The sequence below is a fragment of the Streptopelia decaocto genome (genome assembly GCF_964273445.1).
Source record: "Streptopelia decaocto genome assembly, chromosome: 5".
Classification (NCBI taxonomy): domain Eukaryota; kingdom Metazoa; phylum Chordata; class Aves; order Columbiformes; family Columbidae; genus Streptopelia; species Streptopelia decaocto.
In genome coordinates, this window is record NC_138659.1 from 72,302,646 (window position 1) to 72,319,024 (window position 16,379).

At 56.9% G+C, this 16,379-nt stretch overlaps 1 long non-coding RNA gene across 4 annotated transcripts; it reads left to right on the forward strand.

Moving 5' to 3' along the window:
- The first annotated feature begins 1,705 nt into the window (after positions 1 to 1,705).
- Positions 1,706 to 12,218, forward strand: LOC309440640. 4 transcript variants are annotated; one of them, XR_014184234.1, is made up of 4 exons: positions 1,706 to 3,890; positions 6,179 to 6,348; positions 6,727 to 6,864; positions 7,774 to 12,218. It is a non-coding gene; the product is annotated as an uncharacterized lncRNA (long non-coding RNA). The 4 variants fall into 4 exon arrangements; XR_014184236.1 differs by having other exon boundaries at positions 6,770 to 6,864; XR_014184233.1 differs by having other exon boundaries at positions 6,727 to 12,218.
- The last annotated feature ends 4,161 nt before the right edge of the window (positions 12,219 to 16,379 follow it).

Sequence of the window (16,379 nt, forward strand, 5' to 3'; positions counted from 1 at the left end):
CACCGTGCCCGGCGCTGGGCACGAGGGGCTGTGCTGAGCTCCCGGAGTCCGGCAGAGCCCGCAGCGGGGTGCCCGGCGCTGGGACTGCAGCCGCGGGCAGCACCGGCACCGGGACCGCGCTGCTCCGCATGCACCGGGCACGGGGATTGGCCAAGAACGGCAGAACCCTTTGGGTCAATGCTACACAAAACCAGACCTGCCAGGTCTGCCAGCAGCAAGACTGATTTGCCAAAGGAGAGACAGCATTTCTGTAGTGGGATCTCAAACTGCCTAAGGAATATCTGCTCTAATTGAGTCAGGAGAAAAAAAAAAGCAGACTTATTTTGTCAACATCACCATGGAAGTAAGTGCAGGCAAGAAACGAGTGAAGTCATGGTATCTGACGGACTCGAGGGGGAAGGAGGAGGGATGCGATCTAGGAATACTTCAATCTTTTTTTTCCGGAACCGCAGGTTGAACTTTCATCTTTGAATGTATCCTTAATGTCTTTATATGATTAACATCTAAGTTGGCCACCACGGCAGCAATGGCAGACTCACGTGAATGAAAACAGACATTAGCAAAGACGAGGCTAGAGAGCGGTTGGCTGTTGTTTTGTGGTCTCTGTTGGCCCTGGGAGAGGGTCCCCGTGGCCAGGGCTGATGGCCACGGCACGGCTGGGGCACGGGGCGCCTCTGCCTCCCGCCCCTGTCACACCGCGGCGGCTGCGCCGAGCGGGGAGCTGGCTCGGGCTGGGCAGGGGGAGCTGCAGCTGACGTGGCACTGTGTGCCCTCTGGGGACAAAGTACCCACAGCTGGACGTGGCACTGTGTGCCCTCTGGGGACAAAATACCCACAGCTGGATGTGGCACTGTGTCCCCTCTGGGGACAAAATACCCACAGCTGGCCGTGGCACTGTGTGCCCTCTGGGGACAAAGTACACACAGCTGGACATGGCACCGTGTCCCCTCTGGGGACAAAATACCCACAGCTGGACATGGCACTGTGTGCCCTCTGGGGACAAAATACCCACAGCTGGACGTGGCACCGTGTCCCCTCTGGGGACAAACTACCCACAGCTGGACGTGGCACCGTGTCCCCTCTGGGGACAAAGTACCCACAGCTGGATGTGGCACTGTGTCCCCTCTGGGGACAAAATACCCACAGCTGGACGTGGCACTGTGTGCCCTCTGGGGACAAAATACCCACAGCTGGATGTGGCACTGTGTGCCCTCTGGGGACAAAATACCCACAGCTGGATGTGGCACTGTGTCCCCTCTGGGGACAAAATACCCACAGCTGGCCGTGGCACTGTGTGCCCTCTGGGGACAAAATACCCACAGCTGGATGTGGCACTGTGTCCCCTCTGGGGACAAAATACCCACAGCTGGATGTGGCACTGTGTCCCCTTTGGGGACAAAATACCCACAGCGGAGAGAGAATCGCACAGGTCCCCTGAGGAACAGCTGGCTAGCCGGATGTTAATGAAAACAACGCAAAGTCTAGTGAAATTAAATTATCTTTGGCTGGATAACGACATTGCAGAAAGTTGTCCAGTGAGAACTAAAATATTGCCATGGAGTTGTGGCAGCAAGCAGAGCAGCAAGGAGACAGATGTGAATACCAGCTTGTTGTCAGACAGAAGAAGAGCCCCAGGAGGGCCACAGCCGGCTCGGTGCCAGAGTCCCCGGGGACACCGGGAGCCGCTCCTTGCCGACACCATCCAGCGGCGCGGCAGGAACGGGGCTTCCTCTTACTCTGTGCCTTGACTTTCTCCTTGAAGGAAACCTCTGCTGGAGGGTTTGCATACATCTACGTTAACGTAAACAGAGAGTGGAAAAGGAAGTTTATACGAATGGAAAGAGCGGACAGTTTTCCATCCCGCGGTTTGCAGAGCCTTATCTGAATAACCAGCTGCGCTGGGCCATCCTGGGGGCTGCGTGCGGCCTGCGGGCACCGGGCACCGCGGAGTGCAGTGCTGCGCGGAGATAACCCTGGTTGAGATCAGAGTCACAAGGGATTAGATAAATAAACTGCTTTCCTGCTCCAGGGAAAAGCTGGACGTTCCAGTCATTACGCAGAGAGAAAAAAACATAGCTGAGAAGGGGTGCTGTGTCGGTTCCGTATCCATTTCTGACCCGTGTTTAACAAGCAGAAGAGCTGTGGCGTTTCCAGCCTGTCAAGAACGTGTTTTCCGAGGACGATGAGCTGAAGAGCCGATGAGCGTGGACGGCGGTTCCGCGCTCCTCAGCTGGGGCGAGCACCCCGGCGTGGCGGCTGCGTGGTTCGCGGGGCGTGTGGGGCTGTCCCGTCAGCGGGACCCGTGCCGTGGCAGGGCTGGAGCCCCGGGGTGACGGGGACGGGGGCAGGTGCCACCGCGCCCCCCGGGCCGCCCCGGTGCAGGTGGAGGTTGTTGGTTGTCACAGCCTCCTGCCCCCGGGGCTGTGGTTTCCTCCCGCGCGCACCCGGCGCTGCTGCAGACACCGAGGCCTCCGGCACCCAGTTGTGCAATCGGGATTTTAAATTCAAAAAATACTTCTTTCACATTTTTTATTTGTTTCTAGGAAACTGAAAGCCAATTCTTATCAGAGGAAAATTTGTTTCCATGACCATCGGCGTTTCTGCCAGAGGCGAGAGCCGTATCTCTAGGAAGTGAGGTTCCGCCAGCCGCTCTTGGTTCGCGGGTTTTGGTGGGTTGGTTTGTTCCAGACCCGCTGTGCTAGTTTTCCACTCTTTGATCAGTTTCAGTGTCACTTGACGGGACCGAGGTACATGAACCAGCTGGAGGTTTCAGCAGGAGCTCCCACCGGAGGGAACGCCGGCGCTGACATGACAGACACTGCTCCGGACAGACAGACGGAGCGCGGCTCAGCCCAGGCTGGGGCTGTGGGTGAGGGGCTGCCTGGGCTAGACCTGCTCCTCGTTCCCTGGTCTGCCAGCGGGCTTGGGATTAACGAGGTGATCACTTGGGCTCTCAGGTGTTGCAGCTGAGCCCCAGCCCCACCAGCAGAAACTGAAGCACTGAACTGTTTATGTTCCAGTTCCTACAGCTATTTTTAATGCAGGTTCAGAGACTTTGCTGTATTATCCTTCCTTTTTAGTGGCTGCTTCTTTTCTTAATCTCATCTCATTTTCCCTGCTCTTTCTTTATCTTTGGATCAATTTATACCATCCTTTTTATCACAGTCTAATCAGAACACACTTTATAATTTCAGATAAATGTAGTCATGGTAATTTTCCACTCCATTTAGGTCAAGCCAGGATGAAGCAATTTTTTTACATCTTATCTAGTAACCACCAGAAATGGCTCCTTGTTAAACTATCTGTTCCTTTGCTTTTCTAATGTTATTAGATTTTAATGTCAAGTGTCAGTCTCCTTTTTGGTATTTTTCAGTATATAGGTTCTGTGCTGCAAGTCAACCTGTAAAGCCTGGAGGGGAACGCTGGGGGTCCCGTTTCTGTCCCACAAGGGGCCCACGCAGAGCGGGGCTGGCGCTGGGCTCTGCCGACAGCGCGCGCGCGGTCACCGGCACCCCCTGCTAACCCTGTAAAGCCTGGAGGGGAACGCTGGCGGTCCCGTTTCTGTCCCACAAGGGGCCCGTGCTGAGCGCGGCTGGCGCTGGGCTCTGCCGACAGCGGGCGCAGCCGCCGCAGTCACCGGCACCCCCTGCTAACCCTGTAAAGCCTGGAGGGGAACGCTGGGGGTCCCGTTTCTGTCCCACAAGGGGCCCGTGCTGAGCGCGGCTGGCGCTGGGCTCTGCCGACAGCGGGCGCGCAGCCACCGCGGTCACCGGCGCCCCCTGCTCGGGCTGCGACCCGCCTGGCAGTGTCCCTGCGGAGAGGGTCACGCAGGGACTGAGCCGCTTGGGCGCCGCGGGGACGCGGCAGCGGGTTCGGGAGCCGCAGCGCAGGTGGGTGAGCAGCCCCGAGCCCCGTCCCGCTGCACAGCCCGCGTTTTGGTGCTGGCACACCAGCGGCGCGGCCATGGGCACGTCCCGGGACCCTGCCCGGGGTTCCACCTGCGTCTGCAGCCGGCAGAACCCTGCCCCGCTGCCTGAAGCACTTCAGACACCACGCTGCTATCTCTGGGTGACAGACGCTATCTGAGCTTTAATAATATTATGCATGATAATATTATTCAGCTTGAAGCAAGCTAGCAAAATGTTAACAATATTTTAATTTGATATCACATGATTTCAAAAACATTTATGTTCCAAATTGTCATACTTGGCCTCTATTTCATCCTCTCTCTGAGAGTGGTTTTGTTCCCGCTCTGTAGTGCAAACAGCAGCCCCAGTGCTCCGGCTTCCCTGGCAAAGGTTAAGAACACAGGCCGGGTGGTGTCTGGCTGGTGGCAAAGGGCGCCGGGCCGGCCCCGGCAGGTCCCGCTCGGCACGGCGGCCGCACGGCGCCCGGCCTGGGGCTGGCCCAGCACAGCCAGCTCAGGGCTTGTTTACAGAAGGGGCTGTTTTGATTGAATATTGTAGCTATTGGCAAAGATATGAACCAGCCTTCTGAACGTGTGCAAAGTGAGGACAAAAGTGCTCAGGATAAACATTATTTTAAAACCTCTGAGTACTTAGTGTAGTTAGATGTTTTAGTTTTAGACCCGTGCTGTGGCTGCTGGCCAGGCTGCCGTGAGGACGGGCAGCGGGGCCCGGGGCACCCTCCGTGGAGAAGGAGTTTGGCAGATTCGGCATCGCGTCCCTTGGTGCCGACAGGGCTTGGAGCGAGGGACGGATACTGGCCTCGGGGACCCGGCAAACCTGTTCCCCCCCGCTGGACACCTGGACGGCGGCTGCGTTTCCCCGAGCAGCACGGAGCTCCTGGCGGGTCTGGAGGATGTACAGGCATCGCTGCGGATCCAGACACTGGATGTCCCAAAAGAAACGGTCCGTTCCATCCCTGCCGGCCGGGCGACTATGTGAGCGCGCTCCAGTGCCTGCTGGAGCGTGCAGGCATTCCCGAGCCACCAGCTCAGCCTGCGTTCAGCAGCACGCACAGACCATCTCTGACCCGTCTCAGCCCCCTCCTGCAGCCCAGGCTGGCAGCGGCATCTCCCACCCTGCAAGTACTGCAGAGTGGGGTCCACACGTAGAATCATGGGCTGGCTGAGTTGAAGGGACCTCTGGAGATCCCCAGTTCAACCCCCCTGCTCACACAGGGTCACAGAGCAGATCGCACAGGATCCCAGGGGTTGGAATGGCTCACAGAAGGAGACTCCACACCCGCTCTGGGCAGCCTGGGCCAGGCTCTGGCACCTCCCAGCAAACAAGTTTCTGCTCATGTTCAGATGGAGCCTCCTGTGTTTCAGTCTGTGCCCGCGGTCCGTCACTGTGGGTCCCCAGGGCAGCTGCCAGCAGCTGAGATGCCGGCTCAGAGGTGTCCCTGCTGTCCCAACCAGACGTGCCCAGCGAGGAGAGGAAAGCGGAGGGAGAGCTGAAGCGAGCAGGTCTGTCTGGGAAAGGCACCTGAACAGCCTGGCCCTCCTGGACCTTCACAGCCCACACAGGGGACAGAGGACAGGGGACAGGGCACAGCGGGGGCGGCAGCCGGTCCCTGCGCCGCGCTGGTGAGAGCTGCCCTGGGCGCGCGAGACGCTCTGATGGCATCCGAACGGCTCATCACACTCAGCGCGTCATCTCTGCTCTGTGAAGGATGTGAACTCCTCTAGAATAAAATAAAATCCCTGCTTCCCAGAAGTCTGCAGAGTTAAAATTCTGAAGATTACACTGTGGATATTGCTGCTTAATAATTACAGGTGGCAGCACAAACTAGTAGCAAGAGTGCTACAATCAAAGGGAAGCAAGGGAAATAACTTGGTGATGCTTTTATGGGGCTCTAACGGATGCATAAAAAACTTAAGCTATGTAATTTCTACTTTCAAAATGAAACTGAAACAGGTAAGAACTGACTGCCTAAGCGTTTATTTCATGTCTTTCACTGAGTTGTCTAAGACACCTCGGGACACCTGAGTGCCACAAACCCTGTCCTTGAGGAGCCACCAGCCATGACATGAGGAGGTGACATGGACACAGCTCATGGGAACCCAGCAGCAACTCAGCCACATTCCTCAATAACCACGCAAAGCTGCTTACAGCCCGCAACACTACCTCTGTTTTAGTGCCTGTTCCAAACTGCCCTTTGGCTTCGTGCTTTTGAATTGCTTTAAGGTTGTGACTCGGTATTTCTCCCCCAGGTGCTGACAGCCAGGGTGTGTGCTGGTGTGCGCTGGGCCGGGAACCAAAGCACCGACCCCCGCGTCTTGCAGTGAGACCAGAAATGACAGAACAGAACAGCTCCATGTCAGCTTGTGCCATCGACATCCCAGCTCGCTCTGGATGGACAGCAGGATCAAGGGCAGTTCAGGTGGGCACAGCCCCGGAGATGGGCAGCGCAGCCCCTGCTCCATGCCGGCTCAGCTGGGCTCTTCACCCAGCAGATGAAGCGGCAGAGGATGGACCTGCAGACCCCTCTGGGCCGAGCAGCTCTGTCTGGGGCCTGGGGGATACTGTTCCTTTATAAGCCCTGAGCCCCCTCCTGCTGTGCCCACGGCGCCCGCCCTGCCCGGCGGCACCGGAGCCCCGCGCTGCCCCGGGAGCTGCTCCGTGCCCGCAGGGACGTGCTGGGGGCTGGAGGAGGGTTTTCGTTTGTAAGCTGTTAGTGATTGACCCAGGGAAGGGGCTGAGGTACGAGGGGGCTGCTGCACCCAGCCCTTGCCCGGTTCCACGTGTCCCGCTCTCACAGACAGAATAACGCCACGTTTCCTCTCGGCTCCTCGTCCCGCAAGGGCGCCAGTGACGCTCACCGTGGGACACGTCCTGTGACAGACCTTCCCGTCAGGTCGTGGTTGCTGCAGAGCGGCTCTGTGCAAACACAGCTATTGTAAGGGCTGCTTTAATAACTTCTGAGCAATTAGCTGTTTGGTTTGGTTTGTGCATTAGTGGGGAGAAGGGAACTGTTTGTTTGGGTTGTAAGTTTTCTTCTAGGTACAAGTCAGGAAGTAAACAGTCTTTAAAGAAATTAAGCGAATGTTATCGAGAGTATGGTGCTCTAATTATGATTACATAACTCGTATTTCAATTTGATGGGAATATTAAAAGGGTTCCTGGGAGAGTTCTGAACAGCCCAAAAGTGCAACAGCATAAAACCCAGTAAACCTTGCCTTGTTTTAGAGGACGTTTCCTTAAAGCGGCAGGCTCAGCCGCCAGCGCTGCAGGCTTGCAGAAGGGTGCTTTCCTTAACCTCCCAGACAGATAAACCGACCTTCACACCAGAACCTTCCCGTCCCTGTGATGGGGTAACGGTAGTTTTACTGGTGTCAGGGCTGGAATCCCGGGGACCGTGTGAGTGGATGCAGTGCATAAATATTTTTAGTGCATGCCTTATTTGTATAGGATAGCAGCTGTATTTATAGCCCTTATGAGTGCAACATGGATGTGAGCTGAGAGAGCGGTGTCAGAGCGGGCAGGGGGCAGGGACGGGGGACAGGACCCCACGCTGGGGCCGCTCAGCCCCTCAGCCCCTCGTCTTAGACTGTCCTACTATGAACAAAAACCCCACCCTTCATATTTGGGCTATTGTCATCTTTTAGATCGTCAGACATTGCCATTTGGTGACTTGGCTATTTTGTGGTTTAACTGTTTCATAACCTAGAGCAGCTTCGGGAAGAAACTTAGTTGGCAATCTTACTTTTCCCAAACAGAGCCCCTGGCATTAGTGTGCGATGAGACAAAGGAATCGTATGTAAATACTCTGACTCTCTTATAACTTCCAATTTTTATTTGGTTTTAGTTTTCAGGTTTAATTGAATTTTCTGAGTTCCTGGTCATTGGGCTGCTGTACCCACATCATACTTACCAGTTATCCGTCTGTATTTCTCCATGTACTCCCAATCTTGACCCAGTCACAGTGACATTTCCTGCCTGGAATGTAAAGTCAGTTAGAAGTCATGCTCTGAGAGCTGTGAGCCTTCCCAGGAAAACTCGTCACAAGCAGAATTGCATAGAATATTATTATAATAATAATAGCTGTTGGTTCTAGTGTGATAAATTTTAAACAAAATAAGGCTCGATGAATCATATTGTATAATATAGTGTATTGTTTAGTATTATATTGAAAACTAGAGGATTAACTGAGATCTGAAAACCATTGCTGAAATGTGCACTTATTTGTAAATGGATAGCACCAAATACAGCTACAGATTGAGGCACATGAACATGTTCCTGTGGCATTACTATCGACATGAGCTACCAGACGCGGAGCCAGCCCTCGGACGCGCTGCTGAGCCCTGCGCGCTCCCCGTGCGCGCTCCCTGCGCGCTCCCGCCGCCCCGCAGCGCCGCGGGGGCCCGGCGGCGGGGAAGGGCGGCTGCCCTGCTCGGCGCCCGCGGTGGCTGCGGCGCTGGAGCGGTTCGGGGTGTGCTGGGACACACCGGTCCCTCACGCCAGGGCCTCGTGCCCTCCCTGGTGACACAGGTTTGCCGGTTGCTGCCCAGCTCCGCTCCTCAGGCGAGGCACTGGTGACGGCACCTGCTGCGGGGACCAGCTGAGCCTTCACTGTGCCCTCCGGCCCCATGGAGCCCCCACCCTGCCAGGGCAAGGGGGCTGGAGGGCGCTGTTTAGCATGGGGGGGCAAATCCCGAGAGCTGGAGAGCGCTTCTGCCTGAGACAATGTGATTTAGATCAACTATTTTTAGCTGGCTCTAGTGGGAGTTGGAGAACGAGAGTGTCTTCCAGGAGATGCAGAATACCACGCTATATCAGGTGCCAAAATAAGAGCAGATGCTTCCAATTACACTTAATTCACCTCAATTATAGAAGAAGTCAAAAAAATCATAGTTACACTAAGAATATCTTTTTCAGAAGTTAAAAATATTTGGTGCTGAAGATTGTCCGTGTTAAAGAGCCGTGACAGCCGCGGTGCCGCTCAGCGCCCATGCAGCTGGGACTGCGCAGGGACCGCGGAGCACGGGTCCAGCTCTGCAGGGGCCACCTCACACTGCCTCTTCGGGACAGTTTACCCTCCATCCGACTCCTGACATCAACAAGCTCCGTGATGTATTCGTACATTCAGGAAAAGGAATTTTGTTAGACTTCACCCAGCAAAACGGTCTGGTGCTAGTCCTGAGTCAGGCAGTGTCACAAGGACAACACCAGGTCACCCTGTCCCAGTGCCACAGGCTGGGGTTAATTTCTGTCTTACTAGAAATCACAGTAAAGCTGAAACCACCATAGGTCACAGCGACCAGTGACAGTCTGCAACGCGCTTGGCGAGTGGGAGACGTTTTGGAGCAGCACCGTGTCCGTGTTGCAGCCGTGCCCGTGTTGCAGCCGTGCCCGTGTTGCAGCCGTGCCCGTGTTGTTCCAGCCGTGCCCGGCGTCCCGCGGTGCCGCACGGTGCCGGCGGCAGCTCCCGCAGCCAGCAGGGACAGGGACGGGGACGGGAGCGCACGTCCGCGCCGCTGTGCCCGGTTCTGCGGGGGCGGAGGGCTGCGATGGCACGTCTCGGCTGCCAAGTCGTGACTCATTATTTCCTTTGGCTGTCCTCTCTGACGAACAGTTTCCATGGGCTGCGCTGCTCTCTATCAGCTGGAGGCAGACCTCCAAGCGCAGGTTTCCCTGCTCAACACGGGTGCCCCCGCCAGCCCCGGCTCTGCCGGCACCCGGGGGTCCGTGTCCCAGCCCAGCACCCCCTGCCCCTGGCCCTTCTCCGGCCCCCCCACCTCCCTCCCTGTGCTGGATGGGCTCTTGACATTTGGTTGGACTTAGGGGGGGAAGAACCTGTTCAGGCAGTGCTGCTTTCCTAATTCAGTGTAACCTTTTCACTTCCAAGCTAAGGACAACTTGACATTTCCTCTGCCTCCCAGGACGAGGCTGCAAAGCCTCCCAGCTTTGCTCCGGCTGCCGCTGCACATCTCTGCCGCACGATGTGCATCATCAAACGTTCGAACAACATGAAAATAGTTTTTCAAGCCCCTATTCACCAGGTCACCCGTTCAAGCTGCCGCCGGCTCTGCCCTTCCTGCTCTGCCTGTGCTCCCTGCCACGACCGCACCATAGTGAAGCTGATGGTTTCGCGAAGGAGCCCAGAATGAACCCCCAGCACCGTTTCGGTGGTGCACTGCGGGCACGCGCTGCCGGCACGTCTCGCGGTGCGAGCGGCCGCGGCGCCCCGCGGCTGTGCTGCCATCCCCCGTCTCCCGTCCAGACCGTGCCCTACAGCTCCTTCAGTGCCGGAGAAGGAACCGACCGCACTGGCACTTCATGTCTCCAGTTTTTCAGGTCTCGGGGGCCGCCCTTTGATGGGACTGAGACAAACCGTGCTGTCCCCAGACACTTCGTGTTACTCAGATGCCAGAGGGGCTGTTACACCAGGGAAAGAGGCACAGTTTGTATCCAGAAGTCTTCAAACATTCAAACATCACTTTTGTCGTCATCTTCCAATAAAAATGTGAACAGATGATCATGCTGAGAAGATGCAGCGTGGCAGCAGTAACTAGTAGCCCCAGCGCAGACCTCCAAGTGCTTTGTGCTGTGTCTACTTTCTCCAAACGGGGGACCAGCCAGTTTATTATGGCTCTTCACAGTAAGAGCAACAGTTGCCTCCAGTTCCAACAAGCTTTCCCCTCTTGTATTTTCTCCCGTTCTGTGTTGTCTATTGGAGCTGACATAGCGCATGATTTACATCTTGGTTACTGATTGTGGGCCACAGGGATTCCTGAGAGGTCACAAGCCGGGAGCTGCTCGCAGGTGGCGATGCTGTAGCCATGCTCCATGCTTAGTGCACGGAACACCCGAACGGGATCCACGTCATGAACGTCACCGACAGAGCTGAAGCACGTAGCTGTAGCACTTATGCCGTGTGCAGGAGGACACGGCTGCTCTTACTTCACCAGTACCACTGCAGAACTGTAAACTCCATGAATGCAGGATTTCTGATCTTGCACGTGGTTCCAGAAAGCCAAATGCACCATCTCCAGGATCCTGAGAAACCTCAGACTTAGAGGCTGAAAAAAGAAACACCTTCCAACGTGGAGCGTTTCTCTGAAACCTCACTATGGCCTTGTCTGGGGGGAGGACCCCCAGGAGGAGCTCCGGCCCACGGCCACGTTGCTGCGCGGGCCCACGGGAGCGGGGAAGAAGCCGGATTCCCGACACAGACAAACATCAGTCTTGGCCACCTCTAACAGCTCCCAGTGCACCCATCGCGCTGCTGGCTGAGCACCCTGCAGAGACTCAGCACACGGCCAGTAGCTGCTCTTTGTGCTTCCTTCCCTATCGCTCTTCCCAAAGGGAAATACTGCTTATCAAGGCAGAGAAGCTTTTGAAAATAACATCTTGGATGAATTAGGTTTCCTCTCTATGCTTGATTTATTGTCCCTAGATAACATAACAGGAACAAGCTCTTGCCAGGCTGTCTCCCATGCTCTGAAGTGCTGCCCGTGCTAGCGGGACGGCGTGAGCTCCAGGAGCAGCTCCAGGAGCAGCCGTCGGGGCTGCAGAGCACACCCAGCTTCTCCCCCCACCAAAACTGCCCTGGGACGTTAAAGGGCTACTTCCCCTTCACTCCTTTGGTGTCCCCTTGTGTTCCAGAGTCACTCTGTCGTGTTCCCTATTGATTAAATGGATCTTTTGTCCAGCAATCGTGCACAGGGAAAGAAAGAAAAAATAAGAAAAGAAAAAAAAAACCATAAAAAACCTAATAAATAAAGGCCCAAAGCCCACTGTTTGCAGAAAAAGTTGGTAGGCTGTATTGTTCCTCTTTTAATAAGCACTTTTCAAGCTGGCAGCAGCTCTTAAAAGAAGTTTTGGATTAAAAAGGAAGGAAGACATCCCAGGACTTCATGTTTCTAATTATTCTCCCAGAGAGCCTTCAAATGACTTTCATGAATTTCTACCCAAAGCAGCCAATTCTCTTGCTGCTCACACTGTTTTTATTCTGATACAAATCTATTCACTTTAATGGGGCTATTACTGTTTTTAACAGGCTTACATAAGAGGAGAATGAGAGCCGGGAGGTGGTCTCTGTCTCGTCTTTTCCTCGCTCTCACACGGCTCTGGAGGAAGAACACCAAATTAGCCAAAAAGAGGCCAAAAAGTCAGGCGTGTCAGAAAAGAGGCTGCAGATGCCCATCCATTGTTTATTCTTCGTTCCCCAAGGCGGGGCCAAAGCGTCGCAGGCGCTGAGCCCGCGGAGCCGGGGGGCACGGCCCAGAGCCCCCAGCCCTTCGTCAGCTCCGGAACTGGGACCATGGGACCCCCAGCCAGGCAGGGCTGGGACCTGGCGCTGAACCCGCGCAGCAAACCGTGCGGCTGCAGAAAAGCTGCTCCTGAATGAGTTCACAGTTCAGGGAACCTTCATTTCGAATGCTGCATTAGATGGCGTCCAGACCTCGCCCTGGCAGTGCTTCCCCACCGTGCTCACCCGGGACACGGCAAGTACCAGCAGCCCATGCTGGAGGCCAGATCACACCTACTGACCGCATTGAACTGATTGACATGGTGTCTTGTAGACTTTCTGCACGAAGTGTTGGATATTAATCTCAGATTAACTTTCAGCTACCAGGCTTCCTGGAAAAACAAAACATCGGGATCAAGAGGATATTTTTCCCCTGGTTATCTATCTTCTGACAGCTACTGAAAAAGAAAACAGAGGTGTTTCTTTAAAAACAAAACCATAATTTTGGCTACAATAAGGGCAGTAAGCAATAATGTGTCATATAGCAATTGAAATACATCTCTGCAAATAAAGTCATAGGGAGATGTTTCTTCTGAGAGCTTCTTGAGAGAGGGCAGGAGTGAGGAAATACTCCCTGAAAATGCCCTGCACCTTGCCTTGGAGTGCCTGCATTTCTTGTCCTTCCCGTCCTGGCTGCCCGCTCTGGTGCCCGGGAGCCGAGGGACCGAAGGGCTGCGGCTGTCCTGGCTCCCACCGGCCCCTCTGCAGCAGTGTCCCCTCTGACCCCTCTGCAGCAGTGTCCCCTCTGACCCCTCTGCGGGCAGTGTCCCCACCGGCCCCTCTGCAGCAGTGTCCCCTCTGACCCCTCTGCGGGCAGTGTCCCCTCTGACCCCTCTGCAGCAGTGTCCCCTCTGACCCCTCTGCGGGCAGTGTCCCCTCTGACCCCTCTGCGGGCAGTGTCCCCTCTGACCCCTCTGCAGCAGTGTCCCCTCTGACCCCTCTGCGGGCAGTGTCCCCTCTGACCCCTCTGCAGCAGTGTCCCCTCTGACCCCTCTGCAGCAGTGTCCCCACTGACCCCTCTGCGGGCAGTGTCCCCTCTGACCCCTCTGCGGGCAGTGTCCCCTCTGACCCCTCTGCAGCAGTGTCCCCTCTGACCCCTCTGCAGCAGTGTCCCCACTGACCCCTCTGCGGGCAGTGTCCCCTCTGACCCCTCTGCAGCAGTGTCCCCTCTGACCCCTCTGCAGCAGTGTCCCCACCGGCCCCTCTGCAGCAGTGTCCCCTCTGACCCCTCTGCGGGCAGTGTCCCCTCTGACCCCTCTGCAGCAGTGTCCCCTCTGACCCCTCTGCAGCAGTGTCCCCACTGACCCCTCTGCGGGCAGTGTCCCCTCTGACCCCTCTGCAGCAGTGTCCCCTCTGACCCCTCTGCAGCAGTGTCCCCACTGACCCCTCTGCAGCAGTGTCCCCTCTGACCCCTCTGCAGCAGTGTCCCCTCTGACCCCTCTGCGGGCAGTGTCCCCACCGGCCCCTCTGCAGCAGTGTCCCCTCTGACCCCTCTGCGGGCAGTGTCCCCTCTGACCCCTCTGCAGCAGTGTCCCCACTGACCCCTCTGCAGCAGTGTCCCCTCTGACCCCTCTGCAGCAGTGTCCCCACTGACCCCTCTGCAGCAGTGTCCCCTCTGACCCCTCTGCAGCAGTGTCCCCTCTGACCCCTCTGCGGGCAGTGTCCCCTCTGACCTCTCTGCGGGCAGTGTCCCCTCTGACCCCTCTGCAGCAGTGTCCCCTCTGACCCCTCTGCAGCAGTGTCCCCACTGACCCCTCTGCAGCAGTGTCCCCTCTGACCCCTCTGCGGGCAGTGTCCCCACCGGCCCCTCTGCGGGCAGTGTCCCCTCTGACCCCTCTGCAGCAGTGTCCCCTCTGACCCCTCTGCAGCAGTGTCCCCCCTGACCCCTCTGCGGGCAGTGTCCCCTCTGACCCCTCTGCGGGCAGTGTCCCCACCGGCCCCTCTGCAGCAGTGTCCCCTCTGACCCCTCTGCAGCAGTGTCCCCTCTGACCCCTCTGCAGCAGTGTCCCCACCGGCCCCTCTGCAGCAGTGTCCCCACCGGCCCCTCTGCGGGCAGTGTCCCCACCGGCCCCTCTGCGGGCAGTGTCCCCTCTGACCCCTCTGCAGCAGTGTCCCCACCGGCCCCTCTGTGGGCAGTGTCCCCACCGGGGCCCCGCAGCCATCGTGGTGACCCCCGGCTGCTCCCCACCTTCTCCTCGGAGACTCGTGAGCACGTGTTGCACACAGCTCCTCCTGCACAGGAGGAATCAGCTTCTACAAGCAATTTACAGTTTTGATTTGTTCATTGTACTGCTGCTGTAGCGTTTGGGGTGTCCTGAGGTGGAAAGCTCTGGTGGCAGGGAGCTGCTTTGCACTTGCACCGCACCGAACAGCTGTGCAGCATTTATTGCGTGATTTTGGCCAGACTGGAGTTGTGAATAAGGATCGCACACTTTATTTCAGAACTTGTCTTACCTGCAATGTGATTCCCAGCTACTATCACTAGAAGGGAAAAGCTTTTACTCTGTATAAACCTGCTCCATACAGGAAGAGAACGAGGGAGAGAAAATTAACTCTTCAGAGGACCTGAAACTCAATAAGACATACATTTTCACTTTGGCATGTTCCCTTATTCTCTACCAACGCATCCATATGGGAAATCTCAATACAAGTGTTGAACTGGCATGGGATGGCCATTCCCAGCACTCGTACTCCCCCGCTAAAGTGCAGGTACATGGCTGTGATGGTCAGGCTGGGTTTGGCTCAGCGGCTGAAGGATCCCAAAAATCGCATTGCAAAGGGACACACTGCTCACCGTACTGCCGCTACGACCATGGTCATTGACCAGAGGCTTCCCCATGGGAGGGAGACACGGAGCAGACAGGCAAAGGAGGAGTTAATTCAGGTGCTAATTAAGGAGCAGCTGTAAGGCACCAAGCTGGGTGCCCCCAGGAGACAGGTGGTGAGAGATTACATAAGTGAGGGAAGGACAAGAACACAAAGCCAAAGCCGAGCAAGCGGGGAAGGTGGGTGAGGGCTCACGGGGCGTGTGAGGCACCGGGGGCTACTGGGTGCACTGGGAGGTGGGTGAAGCTGGTGCCACTCCAGCAGCCTGTGGCTGGTGCGCTCCGGGGGGGCTGAGGACGCGGGCAGGCTGGAGAGCCCCGGTCTGGGTCTCAGCTGTGCTCCTGGGGGCTCCAGGCCTCTGCCCCGCGGCGCTCGGCTCCGGGCGCTGCCGTGGGGCTGCTGCCCGTCCCGGGGAGGAGTGGGCTCCGGGCCTGGGGAGCGCTGAAGGGCTCCCGGGTCGCCTATGTTTGCTTTGTGTCACCTCAAGAGCCCTTGTGCCGTGTGGGGGGATGTCAGGTCAGCGTCTTTGCCTTCTCTCTTGCCAGCCTGCAAGAGACACCTCGTCATCAGGGTCTGACTGCTCAGATGTGGCTTTTAACGTGCAATCTGTGAGGCAAAGGGTGGCTTTTCCCCGCTGTCTGAGCTCTGCTCTTCATGCAGAGTGATAAAAGTGGGAGGGAGGCGAAGCAGCGCTAGAATGGTGAGACAGCTGTGGGCCGTGGCAGCCTCAGTGCCTGAACAGCAAATTATCGCGTGGCGCTGGGAGGCAGCGATGGCACCTCACACCTCCCCGTCCCCGCAGCGTGAGCAAGGCCTGGCAGCGCGGCGGTGACGGGAGCACGCGGTGACGGGGGCGCGCGGTGCGGGCTGGCAGCACACGGCAGAGGAGCTGAGGGATAAGCAGTGGGATGGCCATCTCCAGGGGGCTGGTTTGTGCTGCCCCCATGCCCAGCAGCCCCTGGGCGCTGTGCTGGGTGCGCCCTGCAGCCCCCGTGCCACCCCCGTGCGCCGTGTCCCTCAGCCACCTGGCGCGAGCCGGTGTCCCGACGCGCGGCTGTGACGCCACTGTCCTGCGTGCCGCGGCGCCGAGCAACGGTGCCACCTCGCTCAGCCTGCCAGGCTGGAGCTGTTCACAGCTCAGGCAAGAATCCCTCAGCTTTTAAGGCTTGATGTGGATGAAATCAACTCTGCTCTTCGGCAGCTCTTTTCACAGAACGTCACCTCAATCTTAGTAACAGCGCGAAACACAGTAATCTGAGAAAATTTTCTGGTTTTGTAACTACTAGCCACTCGTGGGGTTTGGTCTGTAAATGTGCACTATGTAAGACATTGGT